General features: G+C 47.4%; 1 long non-coding RNA gene and 1 pseudogene across 1 annotated transcript; one reads left to right on the top strand and one right to left on the bottom strand.

The window, feature by feature from the left end:
* Positions 1–4,856: 4,856 nt before the first annotated feature.
* On the bottom strand, positions 4,857–13,473 carry LOC135275761 (uncharacterized). The gene is made up of 4 exons (XR_010343342.1): positions 13,324–13,473; positions 12,698–12,807; positions 5,398–5,734; positions 4,857–4,978 (listed from the first exon to the last, which is right to left on the bottom strand). It is a non-coding gene; the product is annotated as an uncharacterized LOC135275761 (long non-coding RNA).
* LOC105720768 (meiotic nuclear division protein 1 homolog) lies at positions 11,051–11,664 on the top strand (annotated as a pseudogene).
* Positions 13,474–14,347: the final 874 nt, after the last annotated feature.

Genomic DNA, 14,347 nt, shown 5'->3' with positions numbered 1-14,347 from the left:
GAGGCTGAGGCAGGAGAATTGCTTGAACCTGAGAGTTGGAGGTTGCAGTGAGCCAAAATCACGCCACTGCATTCCAGCCTGGCAACAAAGTAAGACTCCACTTCAAAAAAAAAAGGATAGGTCTCCAGATTTAGGTGTTCTAGTAATAGCCCAGCTGAGCTCATTCATTCAAAAATGACCCAAAGTATACCACCATGAAATTTCAGAATGCCACAGATAAAGAGAAAATTTTAAAAACCACCAGGGGTGGGGGTAAATCACCTACAAAGAAACAAGAATCAGAATGGATTTCACTTTTCAGCTGTTACACTGAACACAAAGAGACAACAGGATGATGTCTTCAAACTTCCAAGGAAAATTTTTTTCAACCTAGAATTGTAGAGTCAAACTATCAATGGCATGAGAGGGTAGACTATAGAACTGTCAGATACTCCAGTTCTCAGAGGATTTATTTCCTACTGCTATGTCAGGAATTACCCTAGAAAGTGAGGAGATCATCCAAAACAATACACATAGAAGAACATCTCAACATAAGCCCTTTTCATTATTAGAAAAGAAAATTTTATTCAGCTCTTTCTGTACGTTTTGCCTACAGGCCGACTTTTTTTCTGAAAATGCTAACTGGTGAAATTCCAGAGCCTGGCCAAGATGGCGACACTCCGTCTCTATTACAAATATAAAAAAATCAGCCGTGCGTGGTGGCAGGCACCTGTAATCCCAGCTACTCAGGAGGCTGAGGCAGGAGAATTGCTTGAACCTGGGAGGTGGAGGTTGCAGTGAGCTGAGATCACGCCACTGCACTCCAGCCTGGGCAACAGAGCAATACTCTGTCTCAAAAAAGAAAAAAAAAACAGCCAAGATGGAGTCACTTTTGCCTCCACACCAACTGTCCATGGAAACGAGCGGGTTTTATTTTTCCAGAAGAAGTGGATGTTCTTTATAACAGCAGATGAGATTTTAAAACAAAAACAAAAAGCAGGCTGGAAGGAAGAGAAGGAGGCATTTGGAGAAGCGTTTCTACAGGTGAGAGGGGGCTTGTCCTCCCCTCTCCCACCTCAGGGGGCAGGAGACGCCCACAAGACTCCCATGAAGTGAAGGCTTTCAGGAGGACCCTCTCAGAAGTTTAGCTATAATTTCAGAAGTACGTAAAGGGGGCCAGGCACAGTGGCTCACGCCTGTAATCCCAGCACTTTGGGAGGCTGAGGCAGGTGAATCACTTGAAGTCAGGAGTTCGAGACCAGCCTGGCCAACATAGTGAAACTCCTTTTCTACTAAAAAGACAAAAATAAGCCGAGCATGGTAGCACACGCCTGCAGTCCCAGCTACTCGGGAGGCTGAGGCAGGAGAATTGCTTGAACCAGGGAGGCAGAGGTTGTAGTGAGTCAAGATTATGCCACTGCACTACAGCATGGGCGACAGCCAGACTCTGTCTAAAAAAAAAAAAAAGAAGAAAAAGAAATAGGTAAAGGGAATGTTGTGTCCTAACTGGAGTTTTCTGAGGGCCAGAGACCTAAGAATGACCTTGCTCAAACAAAGCCTGAAAGAGCCACCCCTACCTAAGGTGAAGGGTGTTCCTGCTCAGCAACCCACAGCTCGTGGAAGACTGGAAGAGATTTTTCAAGAGTTCCTGTAACCTCGCAGTGTAAAGCAAAGCATGAGTGCTATTGATTCTCCTGCTGACTCCTTCTTCTGTATGAGGATGAACCTTTAGGGGTGAGAGTGAGAGTGCTACTGATTCTTCTGCTGATTCTTCTACGTTCCCTTTCCAAGAGAAAGTCCTGGGCTGCCCCAGAAGGCAAAAGGTCGAGCAAAAGGAACCCACCCAGAAGGTGGATACGGTGAAGACCACCATAGGGACTGAAAAGAATGCATTCCCCCGTAAGGTCATCCACATAAGCCAATCATAAATTCCTGCTAGAGTTGGATCCTGCTCACACTGAATAAATGGTAACGAATTCTGTGGCCGGGCGCAGTGGCTAACGCCTGTAATCCCAGCACTTTGGGAGGCCAAGGCGGGTGGATCACCTGAGATCAGGAGTTCAAGACCAGCCTACCAACTTGGAGAAACCCCATCTCTACTAAAAATACAAAATTAGCTGGGTGTGTTGATGCATGCCTGTAATCCCAGCTACTCGGGAGGCTGAGGAAGGAGATCGCTTGAACCCGGGAGGTGGAGGTTGCAGTGAGCCAAGATCGCGCCATTGCACTCCAACCTGGGCAACAAGAGTGAAACTCCATCTCAAAAAAAAAAAAAAAAGAATTCTGTGTTCACCCCAGCAGGAAAGTGAAGGAATGTATTTGCAATGATAGTGGTGGTTCAGTATTCCATCTATTCAAGTCAACCAAAAAAGAATATGGAATATGGAAAAATATAGAACCCAAGAAATATGGGCTGTGAGTTCAATCCCATCTGGAGAGCATGGATTTAGCAACTAGAAAGGATAGAGAACTTCTCCCTGTGGCTCCAGGAAAATTATTCTAGTGATGAGCAGCCCAGACCCCACATCCAGTGTCAGAACTCTGTCCAGCAAGTAGCCCCAGGCAACGCCTGGCAACCCCAGCAGACACAGGTGTGAATGCTTTTCCTTCAGTAAAGTGTATTCCAAACCTAGGAAGGTGTGAAACTAAATATATAGACGGTGAAGTAAATCTAACATGTAGTATTAATACATCTGTGCTAAATTTAAGAGCAATCTATATTTGGTATTATAATGTGTAAGAAAATTCAGCATACTAAAAGATTTGGAATTAGCCTGAGATAACAAATCAAAATATAAAATGAAGTACTTGATTTTAGACTCGTGGTTTCTTTTTCAGTTGAAAGGTATGAAATAATTTGATGAGGTTTGTAAACAATATTGGAATGTTGACGAGACCTTGAGATTCCTTATCAATATTAATTTGCCTTATTTACTTAGTTTTTGATTGTTAAAATCAAATCCCTAAAATACACCAAATGTGTAAACTCAATTTAAAACGTTTCTAGGCATTTAACTGCATGGTGAATGAAACTGATTATTTAAGAGAGTTTTGTGTCTTTGACTTTCATTATTATGCATTAATCAGTGAGAAAGTAAAGTTGGTGGCTCTTATTTAGCACAATTTATTAAAAGAATAATTACTGCAGGGCCTGGTGGGTCACACCTGTAATCCCAGCACTCTGGGAGGCCAAGGCGGGTGGGTCACCTGATATCAGGAGTTGGAGACCAGCCTGCCAAAATGGTGAAACCCCATCTCTAATAAAAATACAAAAAATCAGCCAGGTGCGGTGGCGGGCACCTGTAATCTCAGCTACTCTGGAGGCTGAGGGAGGAGAATCATTTGAACCCAGGAGGCAGAGGTTGCAGTGAGCCAAGGTTATGCCATTGCACTCCAGCCTGGATGACAAGAGCGAAACTCTGTCTCAAAAAAAAATAATAATCATTATGTTTTTTTGTTTGTTTGTTTTGAGGCAGAGTTTTGCTCTTGTCACCCAGGCTGGAGTGCAGTGGCGCCATCTCAGCTCACCACAACCTCTGCCTCCCGGGTTCAAGCGATTCTTGTGTCTCAGCCTCCCAAGTAACTGGGATTACAGGTATGTGTCACCACGCCTGGCTAATTTTGTGTTTTTAGTAGAGATGGGGTTTCTCCATGTTGGTCATGCTGGTCTCGAACTCCTGACCTCAGGTGATCCACATGCCTTGGCCTCCCAAAGTGCTGGGATTATAGGCATGAGCCACTGTGCCTGGCGAATAATTACGTTTATAAGCTGAACTTACAAGAAGCTTAAGGAAAACTAGGTTTAAAATGTACTTTAACAAACTGACTATTAATTATTTTAAGGAAACAAAATGGTAACAGTCCATTCGGTACACAAATACCAGCATGAACGTGAAAAACTCTCCTTGACTTTAAGATCCACATGCCAAAGGGCAGTGTCCAAGGGGCCACCTGAGAGAGCGCCCACCCATGCCAAACCACCTGCAGCAGAGCCACCCTGGACTCCCCTTTTGCCAGGCAAGTGGACAGGGCAGAAATGGACAGGCTCCTAGTGCCCGTCTGAGAGGCCCTGAGGCCAAGAAGGTGGGCTTCCTGCCCTGTCCACCCATGTCCCCACATCAGGAAGCTCTGTGTCCACCCCCTGCCACTCCCTCCTCTCTTTCTTCCCTGCTGTCTTTTTCTCCATGGTACTCGTCACCATTTGATAATGAATGTCATATATTTAGGTTATTATCTTTCTACACATACGGGCAGGCACCGCGACAGCAGGGACTTTGTCTCACTCAGTCCTAAATCCCCAGCACCTAGAAAGGTCCCCGCGCTTGGTCTGCTCCCAATCAATCTGTGCTGCATGAAGGCCTTTGTGTCTCTCTCCCTGTCTCAACTGCCAGCTCCCTGACCTCAGGAACGACCTTATTCAACATTCAATCTCTGTGCCCAGCACCAACCCAGAAAAAAACAAAAAACAAAAGTCTAATCCATGTACAAGTGACTCCCTGTGGGAAGCCAGGCAGGCCCTTTGGAATCAAACAAACGTGATTTTCAATGCTGGTTCTGCCACTTACCAGCCCTAAGGGAACCTTGGACAAGTGACTCAAGGTTTCTGTTCTTCAGTTTCTTCAGCTGGAAACGGGGATGATAATACCTGCCTCACTCTGTTCTTGTTGGAATTAAACGGGTTAATGTAAGGCAAAGTGTCTAACGCTGACCTGACCGTTTTGGGTGTTTTTTGTTTTTTGTTGTTGTTTTGTATAAGCAAAGCCCTCTCACTGTAGGTGCTCAATGAATATCAATTCCTCGACTCCTTTTAACCTCCTCCAATTGCTGCGGAGAAAGCTCGGCTTCCCTCCCGCTGAGCTGGTGCTTGACTTACATTTACCGCCCTGGGGAGTGACAGGAGTCAGTAGGGGTGGGCTGGAGGGCCTGGCGTCTGTGCCTCGGAGGAAGGCCCCAGCTTCCTGCAGCTCAGGCTGGCGGATGGGAGCAGAAGAATCAGTTCCTGGTTGGGAATTTGGAGACATCAACAATTTTGGGAACTTCAAGGACGGGAAGCAGAGAAAAAGATGTGATAGAGAGGGGGAACAGCAGTCAGCCCCTTCTAGACAGCCCCTTCCCACTCCCAAGTCACAGAAATGAGGAACACAGGAGAGCCAACAGGAAGGGACAAATTCCCCGAATTCCCAGGTCCCACCCAGGCCCATCTTCCAGCCTGGTCCAGAACTCAGTCCTGAACTCAGCTCCCAGCCCCCACAACTCCATCAGCCCCAGACCCACTAGCCACCTGTCCCAGGCCCAATTCCAACAAAGAGAAGAGGTGGGGCCCTGAAGAAAATTGAGGTTCCCCAATGTTAAACGCGCACTCTGAATGAAGGGGCCCCCCAGACAAGCTTTGTGTGAGCAACATGGCTGTTTACTCACCAGGTGTGGTCGGGCTGAGTCCAAAAAGAGGGTCAGCGGAGCGCGGTGGGCTAGGAGTTGGTTTTGTAGGTTTGGGGTAGGCAGTGGAAAGTTGCGGAAGTTACAGTTTAGGGAGGTTTCATGCAAACTGGGAGGGGGGCGTAGGGTCTGGAGTCATGAGGTTGACCTATCAGTTGAACAAGGTCAGTTACAAAGTCCAGTTGCCTTAACAGTTGAGGCAGGAATAAGGAACAATAGAAGAATGTCTCAGAGTTAATTAGGCACTGCAAGCGCTGGTCATTCTTCTCCTTTTTGTGGTTTTCCAGTTACTTCAGACTTTCTAGTTCCAGGAACTCATCTGGAGGTGTACGTGCAAGTCACAGAGCTTACCATGCAGTCCATCGCACCGTCAGCCTAAAAGACCCTACACCCAAATCACAGGAGAACTCCCCTGGCCTCTCTGCCTTCTGTTTCCACTTCTCCTGGTCCCTGACTTCCTCCGTTTATCTGCCTCATTCCATGCTTCTGCCGTTCTCTCCTCCACAGGCTCTCTCTCTCTGCCTCCCTCTGGCTCATTCGCTCACATATTGCACAGCAGGTATGCGCTGGGGAAGAGGGAGAAGGCCATTGAGTCAAAGAAGGGGAAGCAGAGGAAGCAGAGGACAGGGCCAGAGAGAGAGGAAGGGGCTAGATCACGGGGCCTCAAGAGCATGGACGTCCTGAGGAGTTTTCTCCTCTGTGAAATGGGGGATCACTGATGAGTTAAACAAGGCAACACACGGTCTGATATACATTTTTTAAAGTCACCTTCAGACTGCTATATAAGGATGAACCTTTAGGGGTGAGAGTGAGCAGGGGATGTTGGTGCCAAAGTCCCAGAAAAGAGGTGACGATGGTGTTTGGGACGGAAGTGGCTGTGATGACAGTGAGGAGATGTCAGATTAAAAGCAGATTATGGCCAGGTGCGGTGTCTCACGCCTGTAATCCCAGCACTTTGGGAGGTTGAGGCGGGTGGATCATCTGAGGTTAGGAGTTCAAGACCAGCCTAGCCAACATGAAGAAATCCTGTCTCTACTAAAAATACAAAAAAAAATTAGCTGGGCGTGGTGGTGGGTACCTGCAATCCCACCTACTCAGAGGCTGAGGCAGGAGAATTGCTTGAACCCAGGAGGTGGAGGTTGCAGTAAGCCAAGATCATGCCACTGCACTCCAGCCTGGGCAACAAGAGCAAAGACTCCATCTCAAAAAAAAAAAAAAAAGGACTTTTTGGGCCAGGTGCAGTGGCTCACACCTGTAAACCCAGCACTTAGGGACAGAGGGACAAGAGAATGGCTTGAGGCCAGTTTTGAGACCAGCCTGGGCAACATAGTGAGACCTTGACTCTACAAACAATAAAAAATAAAATTGAAAAAAAAAAAAAAGGTAGGTAGATCTTGGAGGAAGAACCATCAATTCAGCACTGGCTGGGGAGGGCCTCTGGGCAGGGAAAGCAAGGCTTCCCGAAGAAGCTTTGGATGCAGCTGAGAAAGTGAGAGCAGTTTAACTGAGCCAGGAAGAGGGGGCTGGAGTGGGTTAAATGCGCAGTGTAGAAAGAGGAACTAAAAAAAAGCTCATTTTGGAATAGACTGTGTTTGAGGTCCCCGTTAGACCCCGAGGTGAGATGCAGGGAGGAAGCTGAATACACAATCGGGGCAGGGACACACACACTCCACACATTAACACCAATGCCTTGCTCTCCATTGACCTGAAGAGATAGCCCTGCTCCTGCCCAGCTGGCCCCTGACCCCTGGTCACACTGGCCTCAGATCTGTGTCTCCTTCTCAAGTCACTGGCCCCCAGGGCCACTGTCCCTCGGTCTCCACTGGGTGCACTGGAAAGGCAGGGTGAGGTACAAGAAGCCCCATTTAAGCCATGAAATCACCAGGCGCAGTGGCTCACGCCTGTAATTCCAGCACTTTGGGAGGTTGAGATGGGCGGATCACAAGGTCAGGAGCTTGAGACTAACCTGGCCAACATGGTGAAACCCTGTCTCTACTGAAAATACAAAAATTAGCTGGGTGTGGTGGTGCGTGCCTTTAATCCCAGCTACTCAGGAGGCTGAGGCAGGAGAATTACTTTTGAACCCGGGAGGCACAGATTGCAGTGAGCTGATATCACAACACTGCACTCCAGCCTGGCGACAGAGCGAGACTTCATTAAAAAAAAAAAAAAAAAAAAAAAAGACATCAGCAGCTCAAACACCAGAAAGTCCCAGCTTTTGCAACAGCTCATAAGGACTGGCACTTCCTGTGAGCAGTGACAGCCTGCAGGATTCTAAACTCTGCTTTTCTTTGTCTTGTCCTTGAGTGGATCACGCCTTCCTAATCCACTGTGTTCTGCATTTATCTACATCTGCAGGGTTTGTGGTCTTGCTGCTAGAGGCCTAATTCTCCCTGCCTGGCTTATAAAATTCATGTAACTCAGGATTTTTTTTTGTGGTGTGGATACTCTATGTCAAAAGGATATGCATGCTTTTGAAATGTCACAATGCACTGGGGGCTGGAATGTGGAACTGAAGGGGGAACGGTTCCCTTGTCCCTCTCACAGGGCTTGCAACAGGGAGAGTGGCTCACTCCTTCAGAGTCCTGCTGCTCAAACCCCTAGGGGTGCATGCAGACGGGCAGGTTGTGGGGCTCCGACCCCTTGGCAGCGTCTGGGGGTGAATGCTTACAGCTCCTGAAGCCCCAGTGGGCGTGTGTTACAGGGTCCTCTTTTTTGGGGAGAGGTGGGGATGGAGTCTCACTCTGTCACCCGGCCTGGAGTGCAATGGCACGATCTTGGCTCACTGCAACCTCTGCCTCCTGGGTACAAGCAATTCTCCTGCCCCAGCCTCCTGAGTAGCTGGGATTACAGGCACATGCTACCACATCCAGCTAATTTTTTGTATTTTTAGTAGAGATGGGGTTTCACCATGTTGGTCAGTCTGGTCTCGATCTCCTGACCTTGTGATCTGCCTGCCTCAGCCTCCCAAAGTGCTGGGATTACAGGCGTGAGCCAACGCGCCCAGCCACAGGGTCCTCTTTTAGTTTTGCCGTCTGTAGGTGGCATGTGTAATCAGCTCTATTAGACCCTCTGTCTTACCACAAGCACAGAGGGCTTTCTGTATCCTGGGGTTCTTGCCTTGGTATACTGAAAGAATCGGATCACATGTGGACTTGAAGAATGACTGCAAGGTTTTTTTTTTATTGAGTGGTAGTTCTCAGCAGGGTGGATGGGGTGGCCAGAAGGGGGATGGAGTGGGAAAGTGGTCTCCCACCCCACCCCTGCCCCCTGCCGGAGTCAGGCTGCCCAGTGGCTGGGCTCTCCTCCAGCTGCCTCAGCCAAACTCCGCACCATTCTGCTGGTCAGTGGCCTGCCGGCATCTGCCTGTCAGCGTGCTCTTATGCCGGTGTGTTCCTCTCCACGTCCAGCCTCTGTGTGTCTACCCGCTAGGGTGTCAGGGTTTTTATAGGCACAGGATGGGGGTGTGGAAGCCGAGATGGTCTTGGGAAATGCAACATTTGGGCATGAAAACAGAAATGCCTGTCCTCACCCAGGTCCGTGGGCACAGGACCAGGTGTGAAACCCTAGCCAGAGACTTGCCCTTCTCTACCCAGCACATCCCTGCCCCACTCCCATATCAGAACCAAATGGTTTTCTGTCGTCTTGATGTGATCACAAGGGTCTATGAGGCCAAGCACAGTCAGAGGGGCCTGGGGGGTGGCATCATATGCCCACAGGATGGCAGCTCTTGCCTGTATCAGGAGCACAGAAATGAAGGGACCCTGCCTTCAGAAAGACCACAGTTAAGAGGAAAATATACAGGTTCGCAAGCTTGGAGTGAGTGGACCCCAGAAATAAGGCATCCAAGGAGGCCTTTCTGGAGAAATGCCTCGACCGCCCCCAGAAAAGCCTCAGTCCAGAGCCTCACCCTCCAGACTTCCCACCCACACACCTGTCTGTCAGAGGAGAGCAAACGCCAGGAGAGCCACTGGCCACAAGTATATGGTATCTGATATATTTGTTTGTTTTCATATAAAATTAATTTTAAATTAAATATTCCTGGATGATGAGGAGTTACCTAATGGGTACCAGGTACACTGTTTGGGTGATGGATACCTGAAAAGCCCTGAGCTCACCACTCCATGATCTATGCATATAACCACATTACGCTCACTTCCCATAAATTTATAAAAATAAACACATAAAGCTAAGAAGCAACACTTTTGAAATAAATACTACTTGAGTCAAAATGAACTAACCAAAAAAAAAATGCTCCAGGCTGGACACGGTGGCTCACGCCTGTAATCCCAGCACTTTGGGATGCCAAGGCAGGCAGATCATGAGGTCAGGAGTTTGAGACCAGCCTGGCCAATATGGTGAAACCCCATCTCTACTAAAAATACAAAATTTGGGCTGAGGTGGCCGGACGCGGTGCATCATGCCTGTAATCCCAGCACTTTGGGAGGCCAAGGCAGACAGATCATGAGGTCAAGGGATCGAGACCATCCTGGCCAACATGGTAAAACCTGGGGTCTCTACTAAACACAAAAAATTAGCTGGGCACGGTGGCACATGCCTGTAGTACCCACTACTTGGGAGGCTGAGGCAGGAGGATTGCTTGAACCAGGGAGGCAGAGGTTGCAGTGAGCCGAGATGGCATCACTGCACTCCAGCCTGGGCGACAGAGCAAAACTCCATCTCAAAAAGAAAAAAAATGCTCCTGACACATGATCAAGTAATGCTGTAATACCAGGTTAACATATGTTAGAGCTTATTATATGCCAGGCGTTGTACCCCGTGCTCTACATCATTATCTCAATTAAGCCTCATAATAGGCCTAGGGAAAAGGGTCTGCTGTTATCCCCATTTACAGATGAGCAAACTAAGGCCTAGAGAGCAATTAAGCAACTTCATTGAAGTCACTCATAAGGATGGGCACGGTGGCTCACACCTGTAATTCCAGCACTTTGAGAGGCTGAGGCAGGCGGATTGCTTGAGCTCAGGGGTTCCAGACCAGCTTGGGAACATGGTGAGACCCACCTCTACAAAAATAAAAAACCAAGTCAATCATAAGTGAGTGGCTCAGCCAAGATGCAGACTGCTATGGTCTGAATGTTGGTATCCCCCAGAATTCATATGTTAGAACCTAATACCCAGTAGGATAGTATTAAGAGGTGGGGCGTTTGGGATGTGATTTAAGTCAAGAGGTTTGCCCTCATGGATGGGATTCGTGGTATTATAAAAGAGGCTGGAGGTAGCTGTTTTGCCCCTTCCGTCATGCCCCTTCCACATAGAGTTGCTGTCTGTGGCTGGGCGTGATGGCTCATGCCTATAATCCCGGTACTTTGAAAAGCCGAGGCGAGCAGATCACCTGAGGGCAGGAGTTCAAGACCAGCCTGGTCAACAGGATGAAACCCCATCTGTACTAAAAATACAAAAATTAGCTGGGCATGGGGCACACGTCTGTATTCCCAGCTACTCAGGAGGCTGAGGCAGGAAATTGCTTAAACTCGGGAGGTGAAGGTTGCAGTGAGCTGAGGTCACACCATTGTACTCCAGCCTGGGTGACAGAGCAAGACTCAGTCTCAAAAAAAAATAAGAAGCCCTCACCCCGTGTGCAGGCCCCGCCAGCGGAAGCCCCCATGCCGGCACCATGTCAAAGAAAAAAGGATTGAGTGCAGAAGAAAAGAGAACTTGCATGATGGAAATGTTTTTTGAAACAAAAGATATATTTCAATTAAAAGACTTGGAGAAGATTGCTCCCAAGGAGAAAGGCATTACTTCTATGTCAGTAAAAGAAGTCCTTCAAAGCTTAGTTGATGATGGTATGGTTGACTGCGAGAGGATCGGAACTTCTAATTATTATTGGGCTTTTCCAGGTAAAGCTCTTCATGCAAGGAAACGTTAGAGGCCCTGGAATCTCAGTTGTCTGAGGGAAGCCAAAGGCATGCAAGCCTACAGAAAAGCACTGAAAAAGCTAAAATTGGCCGATGTGAAACGGAAGAGCGAACCACGCTAGCAAAAGAACTTTCTTCACTTCAAGACCAAAGGGAACAGCTAAAGGCAGAAGTAGAAAAATACAAAGATTGTGACCCACAAGTCGTGGAAGAAATATGCCAAGCAAATAAAGTAGCCAAAGAAGCTGCTAACAGATGGACTGATAACATACTTGCAATAAAATCTTGGGCCAAAAGAAAATTTGGGTTTGAAGAAAATAAAATTGATAAAACTTTTGGAATTCCAGAAGACTTTGACTACATAGACTAAAATATTCTATGGCGGTGAAGGATGTAAATTTTAAACTATTACCTAAATAAGTATACTGAATTGTCATTTGCCTGTAACTATATGTATCTTTTTGTTAATGTTAAATAAAGTGTAAAATGCAAAAAAAAAAGAAGTTGGTGTCTGTGATGAATGGTCCTCATCAGGCACCAAACCTCCTGGTACTTGATTTTGGCCTTCTCAGCCTCCAGAATTGTGATCAACAAACTTCTGTTGTTGATAAATTACCCATTCTAAGGCATCTGGCTGTATCAGTACAAATGAACACAGACCCAGTTCCATCTGACTCCAGAACCAAAGCTCTTGCTACTCTGTACCCCTGGGGTACATTCCTGGCATCGCAGACCTGCCTCTGTTTCAGCAGTACAAGATACGAAAGGTCCAAACCCCCTGCACCTAACTTTGAGCTCCACACATGACCATCTCCAGCTTTCTCATGTGCTGAGTCCCTGGAATCCCAGTCCAGGCATCAATCTCATGCCCTTCAGCTCATCTTCCAGGATGTGACTTCAGAGAAGAGTAAACTCCTCCTCCAGGAAGCCTTCTCTGACTTACCAAGTAGAGCTCACCAGGCCCTCTTGGGCACCACCTCCATGCAGGAATATTCTGTAATCTTTGTTTGGGGACACTGACTATCTCCCCTGCTGCACCAGGCCAGGCAGGACCCGTGGCTTTGTCATTTCTGTGTGTCTAACATCCTGTACAGAACCCAGCACACAGCTGGCCCAGACTCCTCAACTTTGCCCTTAGAGTCATGACAGAGGAAGGCTAGTGTTTTTGTGTAAACACTGGAAAAGTCTCAAGAAACAGCTCATCAAAAAGTAAGGAACAATGCGATTCATCTATCAGCTTTACAATCATTTGCATTTGGTAACCTGTTAGGGCTCTCTAAGAGAATTTGCATTCTCTCCCTGTTAGGGCTAAGTAGAAGTCACCACTTGGAGGGTAGACAGGGTTTCAACAGAGGCCCCCCCAAGGGCTCTCTTGAGCCCCATCTCCACTGCTCCCCACTTACCCCCAGCACCTGCCCAACATATTCTATTCAGTAGATGACCCCATAGAATCCTTGAGATCGCAGGTCCCGGGGAAGTGAGGCTTTTCATGGTCTTGCTCAGTGCTGTGACCCTGCAACATAGAAGAGCATTTAGCACAGAGTAGGCTCTCAAGAAACATTAGTTGGGCTAGGCACAATGGCTCACACCTGTAATCCCAGCACTTTGGGAGGGCAAGGCAGGTGGATCAGTTGAGGCCAGGAGTTTGAGACCAGCCCAGACAACATGACAAAATCCCCACCTGTACAAAAAAAATTTTTAATTTAGCAGGGTGTAGTGGCATGGGCCTATAATCCCACTACTCAGGAGGCTGAAGTGAGAGGATCTTTCGAGCCCAGGAGTTCAAGGCTGCAGTGAGCTATGATTGAGCCACTGCATTCCAGCCTGGGTGACAGAGCCAGACTCATCTCAAAAAATACAAATAAAGAAATTCTGGCTGGGTGCGGTGGCTCACACCTGTAATCCCAGCACTTTGGGAGGCCGAGGTGGGTGGATCACAAGCTCAGGAATTCAAGACCAGCCCGACCAACATGTTGAAACCCTGTCTCTACTAAAAATACGAAAACTAGCCAGGCGTGGTGGCGCACACCTGTAATCCCAGCTGGTTTACTCAGGAGGCTGAGGCAGGAGAATCGCTTGATTCCGGGCGGCAGAGATTGCAGTGAGCCGAGATCATGCCACTGCCCTCCAGCCTGGGCAACAGAGCAAGACTCCGTTGTAGCAGGAGCTGCTGCGGGAAACAGATCTCATGAACACTGAATGGAAAAGGAGGAAGTTTATTCCAGCCCCGGAGCCTGAGCGATAATTGGTCCAAAGCTCAGTTCGTCTAACAAAGGAAGGTTCCGACTTTATATAGGCTTATACTTTAGATATTACACATGGAAGAATCTTGGGTTTACAGTCTTAAGACTCACATGTGAAAGGGTTCCGGTTTACAGTTTTAGGACTCACATGTGAAAAGGTTTCGGGTTCGATACTGTTTTAAGCAAAAACAGTGTCTTCCGGAGAGTTTCCCTAGACCAAGCCTGCCACCTACAGGAAGGTGAAACAGGAGGCGCCAGTCGGTCAGCCTTTTCTTCTATTGAAACGCAGTGTGATAGTCAAAGGGAAAGTTGATCTCAGATGCCTGGGTCTCCTTCTTCACTGTCTCAAAATAAATAAATAAATAAATTCTGACACGTGCTAAACCATGGATAAACCTTGAAGATATTATGCTGAGTGAAATAAGCCAGTCACACAGGGATAAATATTGTATAATTCCGCTACTAAGGTAGTCAAATTCATAGAAACAAAAAGTAGAATGGTGATTGCCAGGGGGTGGGGTTGGGGGGCAGGGAATGGGGAGTTACTGCTCAGTGGGTTCAGAGTTTCAGTTTCGCAAGATGAAAAGAGTTGTGTGGATGGTTGTACAACCATGAATGTGCTGCATGCAACAGAAATGCATGCTTAAAAACGGTTAAATTTTATGTCATGTGCATTTTACCACGATTTTTTATGCAAAAGGCAAAGTTTTAAAACATTACTGCAATAGATGTTAAACCTTATTGCATATTTCTAGGAGTTTACTCTTTCACCACTTAAGAAGTTGGGTTTATGCCGGGCGAGGCAGCTCA

Source organism: Aotus nancymaae, unplaced genomic scaffold, assembly GCF_030222135.1.
Source record: "Aotus nancymaae isolate 86718 unplaced genomic scaffold, 86718_ANA_hifiasm-v0.15.2.pri h1tg000018l, whole genome shotgun sequence".
Classification (NCBI taxonomy): Eukaryota; Metazoa; Chordata; class Mammalia; order Primates; family Aotidae; genus Aotus; species Aotus nancymaae.
Note: the sequence above shows the minus strand (reverse complement) of the source record. Positions and strands in the feature narration are given on the sequence as shown.